This window comes from Schistocerca cancellata, unplaced genomic scaffold (assembly GCF_023864275.1).
Source record: "Schistocerca cancellata isolate TAMUIC-IGC-003103 unplaced genomic scaffold, iqSchCanc2.1 HiC_scaffold_444, whole genome shotgun sequence".
Lineage (NCBI taxonomy): Eukaryota > Metazoa > Arthropoda > Insecta > Orthoptera > Acrididae > Schistocerca > Schistocerca cancellata.
The window spans coordinates 164-21,653 of NW_026046461.1; the positions used below are offsets into that span (position 1 = coordinate 164).

General features: G+C 52.2%; 13 non-coding genes across 13 annotated transcripts; all 13 read right to left on the minus strand.

Annotated features, from left to right (window-relative positions):
• Positions 1–533: 533 nt before the first annotated feature.
• Positions 534–652, minus strand: LOC126125930 (5S ribosomal RNA). Its single transcript, XR_007526646.1, has one exon. It is a non-coding gene; the product is annotated as a 5S ribosomal RNA (ribosomal RNA).
• Positions 653–1,945: 1,293 nt separating this feature from the next.
• LOC126125943 (5S ribosomal RNA) lies at positions 1,946–2,064 on the minus strand. Its single transcript, XR_007526657.1, has one exon. It is a non-coding gene; the product is annotated as a 5S ribosomal RNA (ribosomal RNA).
• Positions 2,065–3,355: 1,291 nt separating this feature from the next.
• On the minus strand, positions 3,356–3,474 carry LOC126125955 (5S ribosomal RNA). The gene has a single exon (XR_007526668.1). It is a non-coding gene; the product is annotated as a 5S ribosomal RNA (ribosomal RNA).
• Positions 3,475–4,766: 1,292 nt separating this feature from the next.
• On the minus strand, positions 4,767–4,885 carry LOC126125957 (5S ribosomal RNA). The gene has a single exon (XR_007526670.1). It is a non-coding gene; the product is annotated as a 5S ribosomal RNA (ribosomal RNA).
• Positions 4,886–6,177: 1,292 nt separating this feature from the next.
• Positions 6,178–6,296, minus strand: LOC126125958 (5S ribosomal RNA). Its single transcript, XR_007526671.1, has one exon. It is a non-coding gene; the product is annotated as a 5S ribosomal RNA (ribosomal RNA).
• Positions 6,297–7,588: 1,292 nt separating this feature from the next.
• On the minus strand, positions 7,589–7,707 carry LOC126125932 (5S ribosomal RNA). The gene has a single exon (XR_007526647.1). It is a non-coding gene; the product is annotated as a 5S ribosomal RNA (ribosomal RNA).
• Positions 7,708–8,998: 1,291 nt separating this feature from the next.
• Positions 8,999–9,117, minus strand: LOC126125933 (5S ribosomal RNA). Its single transcript, XR_007526648.1, has one exon. It is a non-coding gene; the product is annotated as a 5S ribosomal RNA (ribosomal RNA).
• A 1,292-nt stretch (positions 9,118–10,409) lies between these two features.
• On the minus strand, positions 10,410–10,528 carry LOC126125934 (5S ribosomal RNA). Its single transcript, XR_007526649.1, has one exon. It is a non-coding gene; the product is annotated as a 5S ribosomal RNA (ribosomal RNA).
• A 2,619-nt stretch (positions 10,529–13,147) lies between these two features.
• On the minus strand, positions 13,148–13,266 carry LOC126125935 (5S ribosomal RNA). The gene has a single exon (XR_007526650.1). It is a non-coding gene; the product is annotated as a 5S ribosomal RNA (ribosomal RNA).
• A 1,291-nt stretch (positions 13,267–14,557) lies between these two features.
• LOC126125936 (5S ribosomal RNA) lies at positions 14,558–14,676 on the minus strand. Its single transcript, XR_007526651.1, has one exon. It is a non-coding gene; the product is annotated as a 5S ribosomal RNA (ribosomal RNA).
• Positions 14,677–17,295: 2,619 nt separating this feature from the next.
• On the minus strand, positions 17,296–17,414 carry LOC126125937 (5S ribosomal RNA). The gene has a single exon (XR_007526652.1). It is a non-coding gene; the product is annotated as a 5S ribosomal RNA (ribosomal RNA).
• A 1,292-nt stretch (positions 17,415–18,706) lies between these two features.
• Positions 18,707–18,825, minus strand: LOC126125938 (5S ribosomal RNA). Its single transcript, XR_007526653.1, has one exon. It is a non-coding gene; the product is annotated as a 5S ribosomal RNA (ribosomal RNA).
• A 1,291-nt stretch (positions 18,826–20,116) lies between these two features.
• On the minus strand, positions 20,117–20,235 carry LOC126125939 (5S ribosomal RNA). Its single transcript, XR_007526654.1, has one exon. It is a non-coding gene; the product is annotated as a 5S ribosomal RNA (ribosomal RNA).
• Positions 20,236–21,490: the final 1,255 nt, after the last annotated feature.

Here is a 21,490-nt window from a genome sequence, read left to right on the forward strand (position 1 = left end):
GCACACGCTTCTTCAAACTGAGTTCCCTAATATCGTATCTTTTGTTTATTACAACAGATTTAAGTCATTGTGGAAACATCTTTGTCGCATCGGAAAGGTAGCGTGAAGAGACGGCTGGCAGGGCTGGCGACAAGAAAGCAAAATATGAAGACAGCCAGAGGTCCCAGGCAGTCGCCGATCCGAATACTAACGTTGTTGCTTAACTTGGGTGATGGCACGAGAACGGTTGGTTTTTTTTTATTTATTTATTTATTTAGTTACTTTTCGGAATTTAGCACTGCTGCGTAACAGTAGGCTCTGGCGCATTTCAAGAACACATCTGTCGATTGGTAGTGTTTTGTCATTTTCAACGAGTTCCTAGCACTCTTCCTTCGCGCATTCTTACTCAAACCGAGTTCATTACCGTAATTTCGTATCTTACGTTTAATACAGTACTTTAAAATGCTTGTGGAAGCATCTTTGTCGACACCTGAAAGTTATTATGAAAAGAGGCCTGGCAGGTGTAGCGACGTAAAAATGAAAAAATGAGAAAGAGCCAACAGCACGCGGTGTTCCCAGGCGGTCACCCATCCAAGTACTAACCGCGCCCGATGTTGCTTAACTTCGGTGATCGGACGAGAACCGGTGTAGTCAACATGGTATGGCCGTTGGCGTCCTTATACTGTAGCCGCACCACGGAGGAAGCATTCGCCTCTTCTCCCAACACACGCAATCGCCGCTTTCCGTGGCACATTTGACGCAAAGCGCGTCTTTCCACCTCGAAGGTGGCGCGGAGTGCGCGCTCGCCTCGGCGTCTCATAGGCGACTGCCGAACGTAGGTGAGACGCACAACACAGCTGCTCGATGCACCGCCTGTCATTCGTTTGGTGCGTGCGGCCTCCGACACCCACTGGCGACGCGCCTTGTTCCTGTTATCCGGCGCAGGGCTTGCGCGCGGCCGGGCGGCGGGGGCACTGCGCGGGGTGTTGCAGTGTCCTGCTGGACCGACGGAAGCTTTCTCACCTGCCTGACACACGCCGCGCTTCCAGATTTATGCGTAATTTGCGCGGTGCATTTGCATTCGCGCCTGTCCCCCCTCCCGTCCCGACTTGTCCCGACTTTGCTCGACTGCCGCTCGCTGCCGCTCGGGTCGCGGCCCATATGACAGCACAAGCACGAGAAACATCTGCGAGACGGGCGCGGGCCTGACCGGCGTGTCCGAGACGCCGTGGGCGGCCGTTCGGAGCTACTAGAGCAGCGCTGTGCCGTGCCATGGAAAGGTGCGAAACCAAGGACAGAAGACACAGAATTTTTGTTTACAAATTTGCACGTGTACACTGCTACAAAACAATAAGCCCGGACGTATTTCGGAACATTTCTGCCGCTTAATACTGTTTTGTTATTTCCAGAGACACTTTGGAAATCTTCCTTGGCACACGCTTCTTCAAACTGAGTTCCCTAATATCGTATCTTTTGTTTATTACAACAGATTTAAGTCATTGTGGAAACATCTTTGTCGCATCGGAAAGGTAGCGTGAAGAGACGGCTGGCAGGGCTGGCGACAAGAAAGCAAAATATGAAGACAGCCAGAGGTCCCAGGCAGTCGCCGATCCGAATACTAACGTTGTTGCTTAACTTGGGTGATGGCACGAGAACGGTTGGTTTTTTTTTTATTTATTTATTTATTTAGTTACTTTTCGGAATTTAGCACTGCTGCGTAACAGTAGGCTCTGGCGCATTTCAAGAACACATCTGTCGATTGGTAGTGTTTTGTCATTTTCAACGAGTTCCTAGCACTCTTCCTTCGCGCATTCTTACTCAAACCGAGTTCATTACCGTAATTTCGTATCTTACGTTTAATACAGTACTTTAAAATGCTTGTGGAAGCATCTTTGTCGACACCTGAAAGTTATTATGAAAAGAGGCCTGGCAGGTGTAGCGACGTAAAAATGAAAAAATGAGAAAGAGCCAACAGCACGCGGTGTTCCCAGGCGGTCACCCATCCAAGTACTAACCGCGCCCGATGTTGCTTAACTTCGGTGATCGGACGAGAACCGGTGTAGTCAACATGGTATGGCCGTTGGCGTCCTTATACTGTAGCCGCACCACGGAGGAAGCATTCGCCTCTTCTCCCAACACACGCAATCGCCGCTTTCCGTGGCACATTTGACGCAAAGCGCGTCTTTCCACCTCGAAGGTGGCGCGGAGTGCGCGCTCGCCTCGGCGTCTCATAGGCGACTGCCGAACGTAGGTGAGACGCACAACACAGCTGCTCGATGCACCGCCTGTCATTCGTTTGGTGCGTGCGGCCTCCGACACCCACTGGCGACGCGCCTTGTTCCTGTTATCCGGCGCAGGGCTTGCGCGCGGCCGGGCGGCGGGGGCACTGCGCGGGGTGTTGCAGTGTCCTGCTGGACCGACGGAAGCTTTCTCACCTGCCTGACACACGCCGCGCTTCCAGATTTATGCGTAATTTGCGCGGTGCATTTGCATTCGCGCCTGTCCCCCCTCCCGTCCCGACTTGTCCCGACTTTGCTCGACTGCCGCTCGCTGCCGCTCGGGTCGCGGCCCATATGACAGCACAAGCACGAGAAACATCTGCGAGACGGGCGCGGGCCTGACCGGCGTGTCCGAGACGCCGTGGGCGGCCGTTCGGAGCTACTAGAGCAGCGCTGTGCCGTGCCATGGAAAGGTGCGAAACCAAGGACAGAAGACACAGAATTTTTGTTTACAAATTTGCACGTGTACACTGCTACAAAACAATAAGCCCGGACGTATTTCGGAACATTTCTGCCGCTTAATACTGTTTTGTTATTTCCAGAGACACTTTGGAAATCTTCCTTGGCACACGCTTCTTCAAACTGAGTTCCCTAATATCGTATCTTTTGTTTATTACAACAGATTTAAGTCATTGTGGAAACATCTTTGTCGCATCGGAAAGGTAGCGTGAAGAGACGGCTGGCAGGGCTGGCGACAAGAAAGCAAAATATGAAGACAGCCAGAGGTCCCAGGCAGTCGCCGATCCGAATACTAACGTTGTTGCTTAACTTGGGTGATGGCACGAGAACGGTTGGTTTTTTTTATTTATTTATTTATTTAGTTACTTTTCGGAATTTAGCACTGCTGCGTAACAGTAGGCTCTGGCGCATTTCAAGAACACATCTGTCGATTGGTAGTGTTTTGTCATTTTCAACGAGTTCCTAGCACTCTTCCTTCGCGCATTCTTACTCAAACCGAGTTCATTACCGTAATTTCGTATCTTACGTTTAATACAGTACTTTAAAATGCTTGTGGAAGCATCTTTGTCGACACCTGAAAGTTATTATGAAAAGAGGCCTGGCAGGTGTAGCGACGTAAAAATGAAAAAATGAGAAAGAGCCAACAGCACGCGGTGTTCCCAGGCGGTCACCCATCCAAGTACTAACCGCGCCCGATGTTGCTTAACTTCGGTGATCGGACGAGAACCGGTGTAGTCAACATGGTATGGCCGTTGGCGTCCTTATACTGTAGCCGCACCACGGAGGAAGCATTCGCCTCTTCTCCCAACACACGCAATCGCCGCTTTCCGTGGCACATTTGACGCAAAGCGCGTCTTTCCACCTCGAAGGTGGCGCGGAGTGCGCGCTCGCCTCGGCGTCTCATAGGCGACTGCCGAACGTAGGTGAGACGCACAACACAGCTGCTCGATGCACCGCCTGTCATTCGTTTGGTGCGTGCGGCCTCCGACACCCACTGGCGACGCGCCTTGTTCCTGTTATCCGGCGCAGGGCTTGCGCGCGGCCGGGCGGCGGGGGCACTGCGCGGGGTGTTGCAGTGTCCTGCTGGACCGACGGAAGCTTTCTCACCTGCCTGACACACGCCGCGCTTCCAGATTTATGCGTAATTTGCGCGGTGCATTTGCATTCGCGCCTGTCCCCCCTCCCGTCCCGACTTGTCCCGACTTTGCTCGACTGCCGCTCGCTGCCGCTCGGGTCGCGGCCCATATGACAGCACAAGCACGAGAAACATCTGCGAGACGGGCGCGGGCCTGACCGGCGTGTCCGAGACGCCGTGGGCGGCCGTTCGGAGCTACTAGAGCAGCGCTGTGCCGTGCCATGGAAAGGTGCGAAACCAAGGACAGAAGACACAGAATTTTTGTTTACAAATTTGCACGTGTACACTGCTACAAAACAATAAGCCCGGACGTATTTCGGAACATTTCTGCCGCTTAATACTGTTTTGTTATTTCCAGAGACACTTTGGAAATCTTCCTTGGCACACGCTTCTTCAAACTGAGTTCCCTAATATCGTATCTTTTGTTTATTACAACAGATTTAAGTCATTGTGGAAACATCTTTGTCGCATCGGAAAGGTAGCGTGAAGAGACGGCTGGCAGGGCTGGCGACAAGAAAGCAAAATATGAAGACAGCCAGAGGTCCCAGGCAGTCGCCGATCCGAATACTAACGTTGTTGCTTAACTTGGGTGATGGCACGAGAACGGTTGGTTTTTTTTTATTTATTTATTTATTTAGTTACTTTTCGGAATTTAGCACTGCTGCGTAACAGTAGGCTCTGGCGCATTTCAAGAACACATCTGTCGATTGGTAGTGTTTTGTCATTTTCAACGAGTTCCTAGCACTCTTCCTTCGCGCATTCTTACTCAAACCGAGTTCATTACCGTAATTTCGTATCTTACGTTTAATACAGTACTTTAAAATGCTTGTGGAAGCATCTTTGTCGACACCTGAAAGTTATTATGAAAAGAGGCCTGGCAGGTGTAGCGACGTAAAAATGAAAAAATGAGAAAGAGCCAACAGCACGCGGTGTTCCCAGGCGGTCACCCATCCAAGTACTAACCGCGCCCGATGTTGCTTAACTTCGGTGATCGGACGAGAACCGGTGTAGTCAACATGGTATGGCCGTTGGCGTCCTTATACTGTAGCCGCACCACGGAGGAAGCATTCGCCTCTTCTCCCAACACACGCAATCGCCGCTTTCCGTGGCACATTTGACGCAAAGCGCGTCTTTCCACCTCGAAGGTGGCGCGGAGTGCGCGCTCGCCTCGGCGTCTCATAGGCGACTGCCGAACGTAGGTGAGACGCACAACACAGCTGCTCGATGCACCGCCTGTCATTCGTTTGGTGCGTGCGGCCTCCGACACCCACTGGCGACGCGCCTTGTTCCTGCTATCCGGCGCAGGGCTTGCGCGCGGCCGGGCGGCGGGGGCACTGCGCGGGGTGTTGCAGTGTCCTGCTGGACCGACGGAAGCTTTCTCACCTGCCTGACACACGCCGCGCTTCCAGATTTATGCGTAATTTGCGCGGTGCATTTGCATTCGCGCCTGTCCCCCCTCCCGTCCCGACTTGTCCCGACTTTGCTCGACTGCCGCTCGCTGCCGCTCGGGTCGCGGCCCATATGACAGCACAAGCACGAGAAACATCTGCGAGACGGGCGCGGGCCTGACCGGCGTGTCCGAGACGCCGTGGGCGGCCGTTCGGAGCTACTAGAGCAGCGCTGTGCCGTGCCATGGAAAGGTGCGAAACCAAGGACAGAAGACACAGAATTTTTGTTTACAAATTTGCACGTGTACACTGCTACAAAACAATAAGCCCGGACGTATTTCGGAACATTTCTGCCGCTTAATACTGTTTTGTTATTTCCAGAGACACTTTGGAAATCTTCCTTGGCACACGCTTCTTCAAACTGAGTTCCCTAATATCGTATCTTTTGTTTATTACAACAGATTTAAGTCATTGTGGAAACATCTTTGTCGCATCGGAAAGGTAGCGTGAAGAGACGGCTGGCAGGGCTGGCGACAAGAAAGCAAAATATGAAGACAGCCAGAGGTCCCAGGCAGTCGCCGATCCGAATACTAACGTTGTTGCTTAACTTGGGTGATGGCACGAGAACGGTTGGTTTTTTTTTATTTATTTATTTATTTAGTTACTTTTCGGAATTTAGCACTGCTGCGTAACAGTAGGCTCTGGCGCATTTCAAGAACACATCTGTCGATTGGTAGTGTTTTGTCATTTTCAACGAGTTCCTAGCACTCTTCCTTCGCGCATTCTTACTCAAACCGAGTTCATTACCGTAATTTCGTATCTTACGTTTAATACAGTACTTTAAAATGCTTGTGGAAGCATCTTTGTCGACACCTGAAAGTTATTATGAAAAGAGGCCTGGCAGGTGTAGCGACGTAAAAATGAAAAAATGAGAAAGAGCCAACAGCACGCGGTGTTCCCAGGCGGTCACCCATCCAAGTACTAACCGCGCCCGATGTTGCTTAACTTCGGTGATCGGACGAGAACCGGTGTAGTCAACATGGTATGGCCGTTGGCGTCCTTATACTGTAGCCGCACCACGGAGGAAGCATTCGCCTCTTCTCCCAACACACGCAATCGCCGCTTTCCGTGGCACATTTGACGCAAAGCGCGTCTTTCCACCTCGAAGGTGGCGCGGAGTGCGCGCTCGCCTCGGCGTCTCATAGGCGACTGCCGAACGTAGGTGAGACGCACAACACAGCTGCTCGATGCACCGCCTGTCATTCGTTTGGTGCGTGCGGCCTCCGACACCCACTGGCGACGCGCCTTGTTCCTGCTATCCGGCGCAGGGCTTGCGCGCGGCCGGGCGGCGGGGGCACTGCGCGGGGTGTTGCAGTGTCCTGCTGGACCGACGGAAGCTTTCTCACCTGCCTGACACACGCCGCGCTTCCAGATTTATGCGTAATTTGCGCGGTGCATTTGCATTCGCGCCTGTCCCCCCTCCCGTCCCGACTTGTCCCGACTTTGCTCGACTGCCGCTCGCTGCCGCTCGGGTCGCGGCCCATATGACAGCACAAGCACGAGAAACATCTGCGAGACGGGCGCGGGCCTGACCGGCGTGTCCGAGACGCCGTGGGCGGCCGTTCGGAGCTACTAGAGCAGCGCTGTGCCGTGCCATGGAAAGGTGCGAAACCAAGGACAGAAGACACAGAATTTTTGTTTACAAATTTGCACGTGTACACTGCTACAAAACAATAAGCCCGGACGTATTTCGGAACATTTCTGCCGCTTAATACTGTTTTGTTATTTCCAGAGACACTTTGGAAATCTTCCTTGGCACACGCTTCTTCAAACTGAGTTCCCTAATATCGTATCTTTTGTTTATTACAACAGATTTAAGTCATTGTGGAAACATCTTTGTCGCATCGGAAAGGTAGCGTGAAGAGACGGCTGGCAGGGCTGGCGACAAGAAAGCAAAATATGAAGACAGCCAGAGGTCCCAGGCAGTCGCCGATCCGAATACTAACGTTGTTGCTTAACTTGGGTGATGGCACGAGAACGGTTGGTTTTTTTTTATTTATTTATTTATTTAGTTACTTTTCGGAATTTAGCACTGCTGCGTAACAGTAGGCTCTGGCGCATTTCAAGAACACATCTGTCGATTGGTAGTGTTTTGTCATTTTCAACGAGTTCCTAGCACTCTTCCTTCGCGCATTCTTACTCAAACCGAGTTCATTACCGTAATTTCGTATCTTACGTTTAATACAGTACTTTAAAATGCTTGTGGAAGCATCTTTGTCGACACCTGAAAGTTATTATGAAAAGAGGCCTGGCAGGTGTAGCGACGTAAAAATGAAAAAATGAGAAAGAGCCAACAGCACGCGGTGTTCCCAGGCGGTCACCCATCCAAGTACTAACCGCGCCCGATGTTGCTTAACTTCGGTGATCGGACGAGAACCGGTGTAGTCAACATGGTATGGCCGTTGGCGTCCTTATACTGTAGCCGCACCACGGAGGAAGCATTCGCCTCTTCTCCCAACACACGCAATCGCCGCTTTCCGTGGCACATTTGACGCAAAGCGCGTCTTTCCACCTCGAAGGTGGCGCGGAGTGCGCGCTCGCCTCGGCGTCTCATAGGCGACTGCCGAACGTAGGTGAGACGCACAACACAGCTGCTCGATGCACCGCCTGTCATTCGTTTGGTGCGTGCGGCCTCCGACACCCACTGGCGACGCGCCTTGTTCCTGTTATCCGGCGCAGGGCTTGCGCGCGGCCGGGCGGCGGGGGCACTGCGCGGGGTGTTGCAGTGTCCTGCTGGACCGACGGAAGCTTTCTCACCTGCCTGACACACGCCGCGCTTCCAGATTTATGCGTAATTTGCGCGGTGCATTTGCATTCGCGCCTGTCCCCCCTCCCGTCCCGACTTGTCCCGACTTTGCTCGACTGCCGCTCGCTGCCGCTCGGGTCGCGGCCCATATGACAGCACAAGCACGAGAAACATCTGCGAGACGGGCGCGGGCCTGACCGGCGTGTCCGAGACGCCGTGGGCGGCCGTTCGGAGCTACTAGAGCAGCGCTGTGCCGTGCCATGGAAAGGTGCGAAACCAAGGACAGAAGACACAGAATTTTTGTTTACAAATTTGCACGTGTACACTGCTACAAAACAATAAGCCCGGACGTATTTCGGAACATTTCTGCCGCTTAATACTGTTTTGTTATTTCCAGAGACACTTTGGAAATCTTCCTTGGCACACGCTTCTTCAAACTGAGTTCCCTAATATCGTATCTTTTGTTTATTACAACAGATTTAAGTCATTGTGGAAACATCTTTGTCGCATCGGAAAGGTAGCGTGAAGAGACGGCTGGCAGGGCTGGCGACAAGAAAGCAAAATATGAAGACAGCCAGAGGTCCCAGGCAGTCGCCGATCCGAATACTAACGTTGTTGCTTAACTTGGGTGATGGCACGAGAACGGTTGGTTTTTTTTATTTATTTATTTATTTAGTTACTTTTCGGAATTTAGCACTGCTGCGTAACAGTAGGCTCTGGCGCATTTCAAGAACACATCTGTCGATTGGTAGTGTTTTGTCATTTTCAACGAGTTCCTAGCACTCTTCCTTCGCGCATTCTTACTCAAACCGAGTTCATTACCGTAATTTCGTATCTTACGTTTAATACAGTACTTTAAAATGCTTGTGGAAGCATCTTTGTCGACACCTGAAAGTTATTATGAAAAGAGGCCTGGCAGGTGTAGCGACGTAAAAATGAAAAAATGAGAAAGAGCCAACAGCACGCGGTGTTCCCAGGCGGTCACCCATCCAAGTACTAACCGCGCCCGATGTTGCTTAACTTCGGTGATCGGACGAGAACCGGTGTAGTCAACATGGTATGGCCGTTGGCGTCCTTATACTGTAGCCGCACCACGGAGGAAGCATTCGCCTCTTCTCCCAACACACGCAATCGCCGCTTTCCGTGGCACATTTGACGCAAAGCGCGTCTTTCCACCTCGAAGGTGGCGCGGAGTGCGCGCTCGCCTCGGCGTCTCATAGGCGACTGCCGAACGTAGGTGAGACGCACAACACAGCTGCTCGATGCACCGCCTGTCATTCGTTTGGTGCGTGCGGCCTCCGACACCCACTGGCGACGCGCCTTGTTCCTGTTATCCGGCGCAGGGCTTGCGCGCGGCCGGGCGGCGGGGGCACTGCGCGGGGTGTTGCAGTGTCCTGCTGGACCGACGGAAGCTTTCTCACCTGCCTGACACACGCCGCGCTTCCAGATTTATGCGTAATTTGCGCGGTGCATTTGCATTCGCGCCTGTCCCCCCTCCCGTCCCGACTTGTCCCGACTTTGCTCGACTGCCGCTCGCTGCCGCTCGGGTCGCGGCCCATATGACAGCACAAGCACGAGAAACATCTGCGAGACGGGCGCGGGCCTGACCGGCGTGTCCGAGACGCCGTGGGCGGCCGTTCGGAGCTACTAGAGCAGCGCTGTGCCGTGCCATGGAAAGGTGCGAAACCAAGGACAGAAGACACAGAATTTTTGTTTACAAATTTGCACGTGTACACTGCTACAAAACAATAAGCCCGGACGTATTTCGGAACATTTCTGCCGCTTAATACTGTTTTGTTATTTCCAGAGACACTTTGGAAATCTTCCTTGGCACACGCTTCTTCAAACTGAGTTCCCTAATATCGTATCTTTTGTTTATTACAACAGATTTAAGTCATTGTGGAAACATCTTTGTCGCATCGGAAAGGTAGCGTGAAGAGACGGCTGGCAGGGCTGGCGACAAGAAAGCAAAATATGAAGACAGCCAGAGGTCCCAGGCAGTCGCCGATCCGAATACTAACGTTGTTGCTTAACTTGGGTGATGGCACGAGAACGGTTGGTTTTTTTTTATTTATTTATTTATTTAGTTACTTTTCGGAATTTAGCACTGCTGCGTAACAGTAGGCTCTGGCGCATTTCAAGAACACATCTGTCGATTGGTAGTGTTTTGTCATTTTCAACGAGTTCCTAGCACTCTTCCTTCGCGCATTCTTACTCAAACCGAGTTCATTACCGTAATTTCGTATCTTACGTTTAATACAGTACTTTAAAATGCTTGTGGAAGCATCTTTGTCGACACCTGAAAGTTATTATGAAAAGAGGCCTGGCAGGTGTAGCGACGTAAAAATGAAAAAATGAGAAAGAGCCAACAGCACGCGGTGTTCCCAGGCGGTCACCCATCCAAGTACTAACCGCGCCCGATGTTGCTTAACTTCGGTGATCGGACGAGAACCGGTGTAGTCAACATGGTATGGCCGTTGGCGTCCTTATACTGTAGCCGCACCACGGAGGAAGCATTCGCCTCTTCTCCCAACACACGCAATCGCCGCTTTCCGTGGCACATTTGACGCAAAGCGCGTCTTTCCACCTCGAAGGTGGCGCGGAGTGCGCGCTCGCCTCGGCGTCTCATAGGCGACTGCCGAACGTAGGTGAGACGCACAACACAGCTGCTCGATGCACCGCCTGTCATTCGTTTGGTGCGTGCGGCCTCCGACACCCACTGGCGACGCGCCTTGTTCCTGTTATCCGGCGCAGGGCTTGCGCGCGGCCGGGCGGCGGGGGCACTGCGCGGGGTGTTGCAGTGTCCTGCTGGACCGACGGAAGCTTTCTCACCTGCCTGACACACGCCGCGCTTCCAGATTTATGCGTAATTTGCGCGGTGCATTTGCATTCGCGCCTGTCCCCCCTCCCGTCCCGACTTGTCCCGACTTTGCTCGACTGCCGCTCGCTGCCGCTCGGGTCGCGGCCCATATGACAGCACAAGCACGAGAAACATCTGCGAGACGGGCGCGGGCCTGACCGGCGTGTCCGAGACGCCGTGGGCGGCCGTTCGGAGCTACTAGAGCAGCGCTGTGCCGTGCCATGGAAAGGTGCGAAACCAAGGACAGAAGACACAGAATTTTTGTTTACAAATTTGCACGTGTACACTGCTACAAAACAATAAGCCCGGACGTATTTCGGAACATTTCTGCCGCTTAATACTGTTTTGTTATTTCCAGAGACACTTTGGAAATCTTCCTTGGCACACGCTTCTTCAAACTGAGTTCCCTAATATCGTATCTTTTGTTTATTACAACAGATTTAAGTCATTGTGGAAACATCTTTGTCGCATCGGAAAGGTAGCGTGAAGAGACGGCTGGCAGGGCTGGCGACAAGAAAGCAAAATATGAAGACAGCCAGAGGTCCCAGGCAGTCGCCGATCCGAATACTAACGTTGTTGCTTAACTTGGGTGATGGCACGAGAACGGTTGGTTTTTTTTATTTATTTATTTATTTAGTTACTTTTCGGAATTTAGCACTGCTGCGTAACAGTAGGCTCTGGCGCATTTCAAGAACACATCTGTCGATTGGTAGTGTTTTGTCATTTTCAACGAGTTCCTAGCACTCTTCCTTCGCGCATTCTTACTCAAACCGAGTTCATTACCGTAATTTCGTATCTTACGTTTAATACAGTACTTTAAAATGCTTGTGGAAGCATCTTTGTCGACACCTGAAAGTTATTATGAAAAGAGGCCTGGCAGGTGTAGCGACGTAAAAATGAAAAAATGAGAAAGAGCCAACAGCACGCGGTGTTCCCAGGCGGTCACCCATCCAAGTACTAACCGCGCCCGATGTTGCGAAATATTCGCCTCTTCTCCCAACACACGCAATCGCCGCTTTCCGTGGCACATTTGACGCAAAGCGCGTCTTTCCACCTCGAAGGTGGCGCGGAGTGCGCGCTCGCCTCGGCGTCTCATAGGCGACTGCCGAACGTAGGTGAGACGCACAACACAGCTGCTCGATGCACCGCCTGTCATTCGTTTGGTGCGTGCGGCCTCCGACACCCACTGGCGACGCGCCTTGTTCCTGTTATCCGGCGCAGGGCTTGCGCGCGGCCGGGCGGCGGGGGCACTGCGCGGGGTGTTGCAGTGTCCTGCTGGACCGACGGAAGCTTTCTCACCTGCCTGACACACGCCGCGCTTCCAGATTTATGCGTAATTTGCGCGGTGCATTTGCATTCGCGCCTGTCCCCCCTCCCGTCCCGACTTGTCCCGACTTTGCTCGACTGCCGCTCGCTGCCGCTCGGGTCGCGGCCCATATGACAGCACAAGCACGAGAAACATCTGCGAGACGGGCGCGGGCCTGACCGGCGTGTCCGAGACGCCGTGGGCGGCCGTTCGGAGCTACTAGAGCAGCGCTGTGCCGTGCCATGGAAAGGTGCGAAACCAAGGACAGAAGACACAGAATTTTTGTTTACAAATTTGCACGTGTACACTGCTACAAAACAATAAGCCCGGACGTATTTCGGAACATTTCTGCCGCTTAATACTGTTTTGTTATTTCCAGAGACACTTTGGAAATCTTCCTTGGCACACGCTTCTTCAAACTGAGTTCCCTAATATCGTATCTTTTGTTTATTACAACAGATTTAAGTCATTGTGGAAACATCTTTGTCGCATCGGAAAGGTAGCGTGAAGAGACGGCTGGCAGGGCTGGCGACAAGAAAGCAAAATATGAAGACAGCCAGAGGTCCCAGGCAGTCGCCGATCCGAATACTAACGTTGTTGCTTAACTTGGGTGATGGCACGAGAACGGTTGGTTTTTTTTTATTTATTTATTTATTTAGTTACTTTTCGGAATTTAGCACTGCTGCGTAACAGTAGGCTCTGGCGCATTTCAAGAACACATCTGTCGATTGGTAGTGTTTTGTCATTTTCAACGAGTTCCTAGCACTCTTCCTTCGCGCATTCTTACTCAAACCGAGTTCATTACCGTAATTTCGTATCTTACGTTTAATACAGTACTTTAAAATGCTTGTGGAAGCATCTTTGTCGACACCTGAAAGTTATTATGAAAAGAGGCCTGGCAGGTGTAGCGACGTAAAAATGAAAAAATGAGAAAGAGCCAACAGCACGCGGTGTTCCCAGGCGGTCACCCATCCAAGTACTAACCGCGCCCGATGTTGCTTAACTTCGGTGATCGGACGAGAACCGGTGTAGTCAACATGGTATGGCCGTTGGCGTCCTTATACTGTAGCCGCACCACGGAGGAAGCATTCGCCTCTTCTCCCAACACACGCAATCGCCGCTTTCCGTGGCACATTTGACGCAAAGCGCGTCTTTCCACCTCGAAGGTGGCGCGGAGTGCGCGCTCGCCTCGGCGTCTCATAGGCGACTGCCGAACGTAGGTGAGACGCACAACACAGCTGCTCGATGCACCGCCTGTCATTCGTTTGGTGCGTGCGGCCTCCGACACCCACTGGCGACGCGCCTTGTTCCTGTTATCCGGCGCAGGGCTTGCGCGCGGCCGGGCGGCGGGGGCACTGCGCGGGGTGTTGCAGTGTCCTGCTGGACCGACGGAAGCTTTCTCACCTGCCTGACACACGCCGCGCTTCCAGATTTATGCGTAATTTGCGCGGTGCATTTGCATTCGCGCCTGTCCCCCCTCCCGTCCCGACTTGTCCCGACTTTGCTCGACTGCCGCTCGCTGCCGCTCGGGTCGCGGCCCATATGACAGCACAAGCACGAGAAACATCTGCGAGACGGGCGCGGGCCTGACCGGCGTGTCCGAGACGCCGTGGGCGGCCGTTCGGAGCTACTAGAGCAGCGCTGTGCCGTGCCATGGAAAGGTGCGAAACCAAGGACAGAAGACACAGAATTTTTGTTTACAAATTTGCACGTGTACACTGCTACAAAACAATAAGCCCGGACGTATTTCGGAACATTTCTGCCGCTTAATACTGTTTTGTTATTTCCAGAGACACTTTGGAAATCTTCCTTGGCACACGCTTCTTCAAACTGAGTTCCCTAATATCGTATCTTTTGTTTATTACAACAGATTTAAGTCATTGTGGAAACATCTTTGTCGCATCGGAAAGGTAGCGTGAAGAGACGGCTGGCAGGGCTGGCGACAAGAAAGCAAAATATGAAGACAGCCAGAGGTCCCAGGCAGTCGCCGATCCGAATACTAACGTTGTTGCTTAACTTGGGTGATGGCACGAGAACGGTTGGTTTTTTTTATTTATTTATTTATTTAGTTACTTTTCGGAATTTAGCACTGCTGCGTAACAGTAGGCTCTGGCGCATTTCAAGAACACATCTGTCGATTGGTAGTGTTTTGTCATTTTCAACGAGTTCCTAGCACTCTTCCTTCGCGCATTCTTACTCAAACCGAGTTCATTACCGTAATTTCGTATCTTACGTTTAATACAGTACTTTAAAATGCTTGTGGAAGCATCTTTGTCGACACCTGAAAGTTATTATGAAAAGAGGCCTGGCAGGTGTAGCGACGTAAAAATGAAAAAATGAGAAAGAGCCAACAGCACGCGGTGTTCCCAGGCGGTCACCCATCCAAGTACTAACCGCGCCCGATGTTGCTTAACTTCGGTGATCGGACGAGAACCGGTGTAGTCAACATGGTATGGCCGTTGGCGTCCTTATACTGTAGCCGCACCACGGAGGAAGCATTCGCCTCTTCTCCCAACACACGCAATCGCCGCTTTCCGTGGCACATTTGACGCAAAGCGCGTCTTTCCACCTCGAAGGTGGCGCGGAGTGCGCGCTCGCCTCGGCGTCTCATAGGCGACTGCCGAACGTAGGTGAGACGCACAACACAGCTGCTCGATGCACCGCCTGTCATTCGTTTGGTGCGTGCGGCCTCCGACACCCACTGGCGACGCGCCTTGTTCCTGTTATCCGGCGCAGGGCTTGCGCGCGGCCGGGCGGCGGGGGCACTGCGCGGGGTGTTGCAGTGTCCTGCTGGACCGACGGAAGCTTTCTCACCTGCCTGACACACGCCGCGCTTCCAGATTTATGCGTAATTTGCGCGGTGCATTTGCATTCGCGCCTGTCCCCCCTCCCGTCCCGACTTGTCCCGACTTTGCTCGACTGCCGCTCGCTGCCGCTCGGGTCGCGGCCCATATGACAGCACAAGCACGAGAAACATCTGCGAGACGGGCGCGGGCCTGACCGGCGTGTCCGAGACGCCGTGGGCGGCCGTTCGGAGCTACTAGAGCAGCGCTGTGCCGTGCCATGGAAAGGTGCGAAACCAAGGACAGAAGACACAGAATTTTTGTTTACAAATTTGCACGTGTACACTGCTACAAAACAATAAGCCCGGACGTATTTCGGAACATTTCTGCCGCTTAATACTGTTTTGTTATTTCCAGAGACACTTTGGAAATCTTCCTTGGCACACGCTTCTTCAAACTGAGTTCCCTAATATCGTATCTTTTGTTTATTACAACAGATTTAAGTCATTGTGGAAACATCTTTGTCGCATCGGAAAGGTAGCGTGAAGAGACGGCTGGCAGGGCTGGCGACAAGAAAGCAAAATATGAAGACAGCCAGAGGTCCCAGGCAGTCGCCGATCCGAATACTAACGTTGTTGCTTAACTTGGGTGATGGCACGAGAACGGTTGGTTTTTTTTATTTATTTATTTATTTAGTTACTTTTCGGAATTTAGCACTGCTGCGTAACAGTAGGCTCTGGCGCATTTCAAGAACACATCTGTCGATTGGTAGTGTTTTGTCATTTTCAACGAGTTCCTAGCACTCTTCCTTCGCGCATTCTTACTCAAACCGAGTTCATTACCGTAATTTCGTATCTTACGTTTAATACAGTACTTTAAAATGCTTGTGGAAGCATCTTTGTCGACACCTGAAAGTTATTATGAAAAGAGGCCTGGCAGGTGTAGCGACGTAAAAATGAAAAAATGAGAAAGAGCCAACAGCACGCGGTGTTCCCAGGCGGTCACCCATCCAAGTACTAACCGCGCCCGATGTTGCGAAATATTCGCCTCTTCTCCCAACACACGCAATCGCCGCTTTCCGTGGCACATTTGACGCAAAGCGCGTCTTTCCACCTCGAAGGTGGCGCGGAGTGCGCGCTCGCCTCGGCGTCTCATAGGCGACTGCCGAACGTAGGTGAGACGCACAACACAGCTGCTCGATGCACCGCCTGTCATTCGTTTGGTGCGTGCGGCCTCCGACACCCACTGGCGACGCGCCTTGTTCCTGTTATCCGGCGCAGGGCTTGCGCGCGGCCGGGCGGCGGGGGCACTGCGCGGGGTGTTGCAGTGTCCTGCTGGACCGACGGAAGCTTTCTCACCTGCCTGACACACGCCGCGCTTCCAGATTTATGCGTAATTTGCGCGGTGCATTTGCATTCGCGCCTGTCCCCCCTCCCGTCCCGACTTGTCCCGACTTTGCTCGACTGCCGCTCGCTGCCGCTCGGGTCGCGGCCCATATGACAGCACAAGCACGAGAAACATCTGCGAGACGGGCGCGGGCCTGACCGGCGTGTCCGAGACGCCGTGGGCGGCCGTTCGGAGCTACTAGAGCAGCGCTGTGCCGTGCCATGGAAAGGTGCGAAACCAAGGACAGAAGACACAGAATTTTTGTTTACAAATTTGCACGTGTACACTGCTACAAAACAATAAGCCCGGACGTATTTCGGAACATTTCTGCCGCTTAATACTGTTTTGTTATTTCCAGAGACACTTTGGAAATCTTCCTTGGCACACGCTTCTTCAAACTGAGTTCCCTAATATCGTATCTTTTGTTTATTACAACAGATTTAAGTCATTGTGGAAACATCTTTGTCGCATCGGAAAGGTAGCGTGAAGAGACGGCTGGCAGGGCTGGCGACAAGAAAGCAAAATATGAAGACAGCCAGAGGTCCCAGGCAGTCGCCGATCCGAATACTAACGTTGTTGCTTAACTTGGGTGATGGCACGAGAACGGTTGGTTTTTTTTTATTTATTTATTTATTTAGTTACTTTTCGGAATTTAGCACTGCTGCGTAACAGTAGGCTCTGGCGCATTTCAAGAACACATCTGTCGATTGGTAGTGTTTTGTCATTTTCAACGAGTTCCTAGCACTCTTCCTTCGCGCATTCTTACTCAAACCGAGTTCATTACCGTAATTTCGTATCTTACGTTTAATACAGTACTTTAAAATGCTTGTGGAAGCATCTTTGTCGACACCTGAAAGTTATTATGAAAAGAGGCCTGGCAGGTGTAGCGACGTAAAAATGAAAAAATGAGAAAGAGCCAACAGCACGCGGTGTTCCCAGGCGGTCACCCATCCAAGTACTAACCGCGCCCGATGTTGCTTAACTTCGGTGATCGGACGAGAACCGGTGTAGTCAACATGGTATGGCCGTTGGCGTCCTTATACTGTAGCCGCACCACGGAGGAAGCATTCGCCTCTTCTCCCAACACACGCAATCGCCGCTTTCCGTGGCACATTTGACGCAAAGCGCGTCTTTCCACCTCGAAGGTGGCGCGGAGTGCGCGCTCGCCTCGGCGTCTCATAGGCGACTGCCGAACGTAGGTGAGACGCACAACACAGCTGCTCGATGCACCGCCTGTCATTCGTTTGGTGCGTGCGGCCTCCGACACCCACTGGCGACGCGCCTTGTTCCTGTTATCCGGCGCAGGGCTTGCGCGCGGCCGGGCGGCGGGGGCACTGCGCGGGGTGTTGCAGTGTCCTGCTGGACCGACGGAAGCTTTCTCACCTGCCTGACACACGCCGCGCTTCCAGATTTATGCGTAATTTGCGCGGTGCATTTGCATTCGCGCCTGTCCCCCCTCCCGTCCCGACTTGTCCCGACTTTGCTCGACTGCCGCTCGCTGCCGCTCGGGTCGCGGCCCATATGACAGCACAAGCACGAGAAACATCTGCGAGACGGGCGCGGGCCTGACCGGCGTGTCCGAGACGCCGTGGGCGGCCGTTCGGAGCTACTAGAGCAGCGCTGTGCCGTGCCATGGAAAGGTGCGAAACCAAGGACAGAAGACACAGAATTTTTGTTTACAAATTTGCACGTGTACACTGCTACAAAACAATAAGCCCGGACGTATTTCGGAACATTTCTGCCGCTTAATACTGTTTTGTTATTTCCAGAGACACTTTGGAAATCTTCCTTGGCACACGCTTCTTCAAACTGAGTTCCCTAATATCGTATCTTTTGTTTATTACAACAGATTTAAGTCATTGTGGAAACATCTTTGTCGCATCGGAAAGGTAGCGTGAAGAGACGGCTGGCAGGGCTGGCGACAAGAAAGCAAAATATGAAGACAGCCAGAGGTCCCAGGCAGTCGCCGATCCGAATACTAACGTTGTTGCTTAACTTGGGTGATGGCACGAGAACGGTTGGTTTTTTTTTATTTATTTATTTATTTAGTTACTTTTCGGAATTTAGCACTGCTGCGTAACAGTAGGCTCTGGCGCATTTCAAGAACACATCTGTCGATTGGTAGTGTTTTGTCATTTTCAACGAGTTCCTAGCACTCTTCCTTCGCGCATTCTTACTCAAACCGAGTTCATTACCGTAATTTCGTATCTTACGTTTAATACAGTACTTTAAAATGCTTGTGGAAGCATCTTTGTCGACACCTGAAAGTTATTATGAAAAGAGGCCTGGCAGGTGTAGCGACGTAAAAATGAAAAAATGAGAAAGAGCCAACAGCACGCGGTGTTCCCAGGCGGTCACCCATCCAAGTACTAACCGCGCCCGATGTTGCTTAACTTCGGTGATCGGACGAGAACCGGTGTAGTCAACATGGTATGGCCGTTGGCGTCCTTATACTGTAGCCGCACCACGGAGGAAGCATTCGCCTCTTCTCCCAACACACGCAATCGCCGCTTTCCGTGGCACATTTGACGCAAAGCGCGTCTTTCCACCTCGAAGGTGGCGCGGAGTGCGCGCTCGCCTCGGCGTCTCATAGGCGACTGCCGAACGTAGGTGAGACGCACAACACAGCTGCTCGATGCACCGCCTGTCATTCGTTTGGTGCGTGCGGCCTCCGACACCCACTGGCGACGCGCCTTGTTCCTGTTATCCGGCGCAGGGCTTGCGCGCGGCCGGGCGGCGGGGGCACTGCGCGGGGTGTTGCAGTGTCCTGCTGGACCGACGGAAGCTTTCTCACCTGCCTGACACACGCCGCGCTTCCAGATTTATGCGTAATTTGCGCGGTGCATTTGCATTCGCGCCTGTCCCCCCTCCCGTCCCGACTTGTCCCGACTTTGCTCGACTGCCGCTCGCTGCCGCTCGGGTCGCGGCCCATATGACAGCACAAGCACGAGAAACATCTGCGAGACGGGCGCGGGCCTGACCGGCGTGTCCGAGACGCCGTGGGCGGCCGTTCGGAGCTACTAGAGCAGCGCTGTGCCGTGCCATGGAAAGGTGCGAAACCAAGGACAGAAGACACAGAATTTTTGTTTACAAATTTGCACGTGTACACTGCTACAAAACAATAAGCCCGGACGTATTTCGGAACATTTCTGCCGCTTAATACTGTTTTGTTATTTCCAGAGACACTTTGGAAATCTTCCTTGGCACACGCTTCTTCAAACTGAGTTCCCTAATATCGTATCTTTTGTTTATTACAACAGATTTAAGTCATTGTGGAAACATCTTTGTCGCATCGGAAAGGTAGCGTGAAGAGACGGCTGGCAGGGCTGGCGACAAGAAAGCAAAATATGAAGACAGCCAGAGGTCCCAGGCAGTCGCCGATCCGAATACTAACGTTGTTGCTTAACTTGGGTGATGGCACGAGAACGGTTGGTTTTTTTTATTTATTTATTTATTTAGTTACTTTTCGGAATTTAGCACTGCTGCGTAACAGTAGGCTCTGGCGCATTTCAAGAACACATCTGTCGATTGGTAGTGTTTTGTCATTTTCAACGAGTTCCTAGCACTCTTCCTTCGCGCATTCTTACTCAAACCGAGTTCATTACCGTAATTTCGTATCTTACGTTTAATACAGTACTTTAAAATGCTTGTGGAAGCATCTTTGTCGACACCTGAAAGTTATTATGAAAAGAGGCCTGGCAGGTGTAGCGACGTAAAAATGAAAAAATGAGAAAGAGCCAACAGCACGCGGTGTTCCCAGGCGGTCACCCATCCAAGTACTAACCGCGCCCGATGTTGCTTAACTTCGGTGATCGGACGAGAACCGGTGTAGTCAACATGGTATGGCCGTTGGCGTCCTTATACTGTAGCCGCACCACGGAGGAAGCATTCGCCTCTTCTCCCAACACACGCAATCGCCGCTTTCCGTGGCACATTTGACGCAAAGCGCGTCTTTCCACCTCGAAGGTGGCGCGGAGTGCGCGCTCGCCTCGGCGTCTCATAGGCGACTGCCGAACGTAGGTGAGACGCACAACACAGCTGCTCGATGCACCGCCTGTCATTCGTTTGGTGCGTGCGGCCTCCGACACCCACTGGCGACGCGCCTTGTTCCTGTTATCCGGCGCAGGGCTTGCGCGCGGCCGGGCGGCGGGGGCACTGCGCGGGGTGTTGCAGTGTCCTGCTGGACCGACGGAAGCTTTCTCACCTGCCTGACACACGCCGCGCTTCCAGATTTATGCGTAATTTGCGCGGTGCATTTGCATTCGCGCCTGTCCCCCCTCCCGTCCCGACTTGTCCCGACTTTGCTCGACTGCCGCTCGCTGCCGCTCGGGTCGCGGCCCATATGACAGCACAAGCACGAGAAACATCTGCGAGACGGGCGCGGGCCTGACCGGCGTGTCCGAGACGCCGTGGGCGGCCGTTCGGAGCTACTAGAGCAGCGCTGTGCCGTGCCATGGAAAGGTGCGAAACCAAGGACAGAAGACACAGAATTTTTGTTTACAAATTTGCACGTGTACACTGCTACAAAACAATAAGCCCGGACGTATTTCGGAACATTTCTGCCGCTTAATACTGTTTTGTTATTTCCAGAGACACTTTGGAAATCTTCCTTGGCACACGCTTCTTCAAACTGAGTTCCCTAATATCGTATCTTTTGTTTATTACAACAGATTTAAGTCATTGTGGAAACATCTTTGTCGCATCGGAAAGGTAGCGTGAAGAGACGGCTGGCAGGGCTGGCGACAAGAAAGCAAAATATGAAGACAGCCAGAGGTCCCAGGCAGTCGCCGATCCGAATACTAACGTTGTTGCTTAACTTGGGTGATGGCACGAGAACGGTTGGTTTTTTTTTTATTTATTTATTTATTTAGTTACTTTTCGGAATTTAGCACTGCTGCGTAACAGTAGGCTCTGGCGCATTTCAAGAACACATCTGTCGATTGGTAGTGTTTTGTCATTTTCAACGAGTTCCTAGCACTCTTCCTTCGCGCATTCTTACTCAAACCGAGTTCATTACCGTAATTTCGTATCTTACGTTTAATACAGTACTTTAAAATGCTTGTGGAAGCATCTTTGTCGACACCTGAAAGTTATTATGAAAAGAGGCCT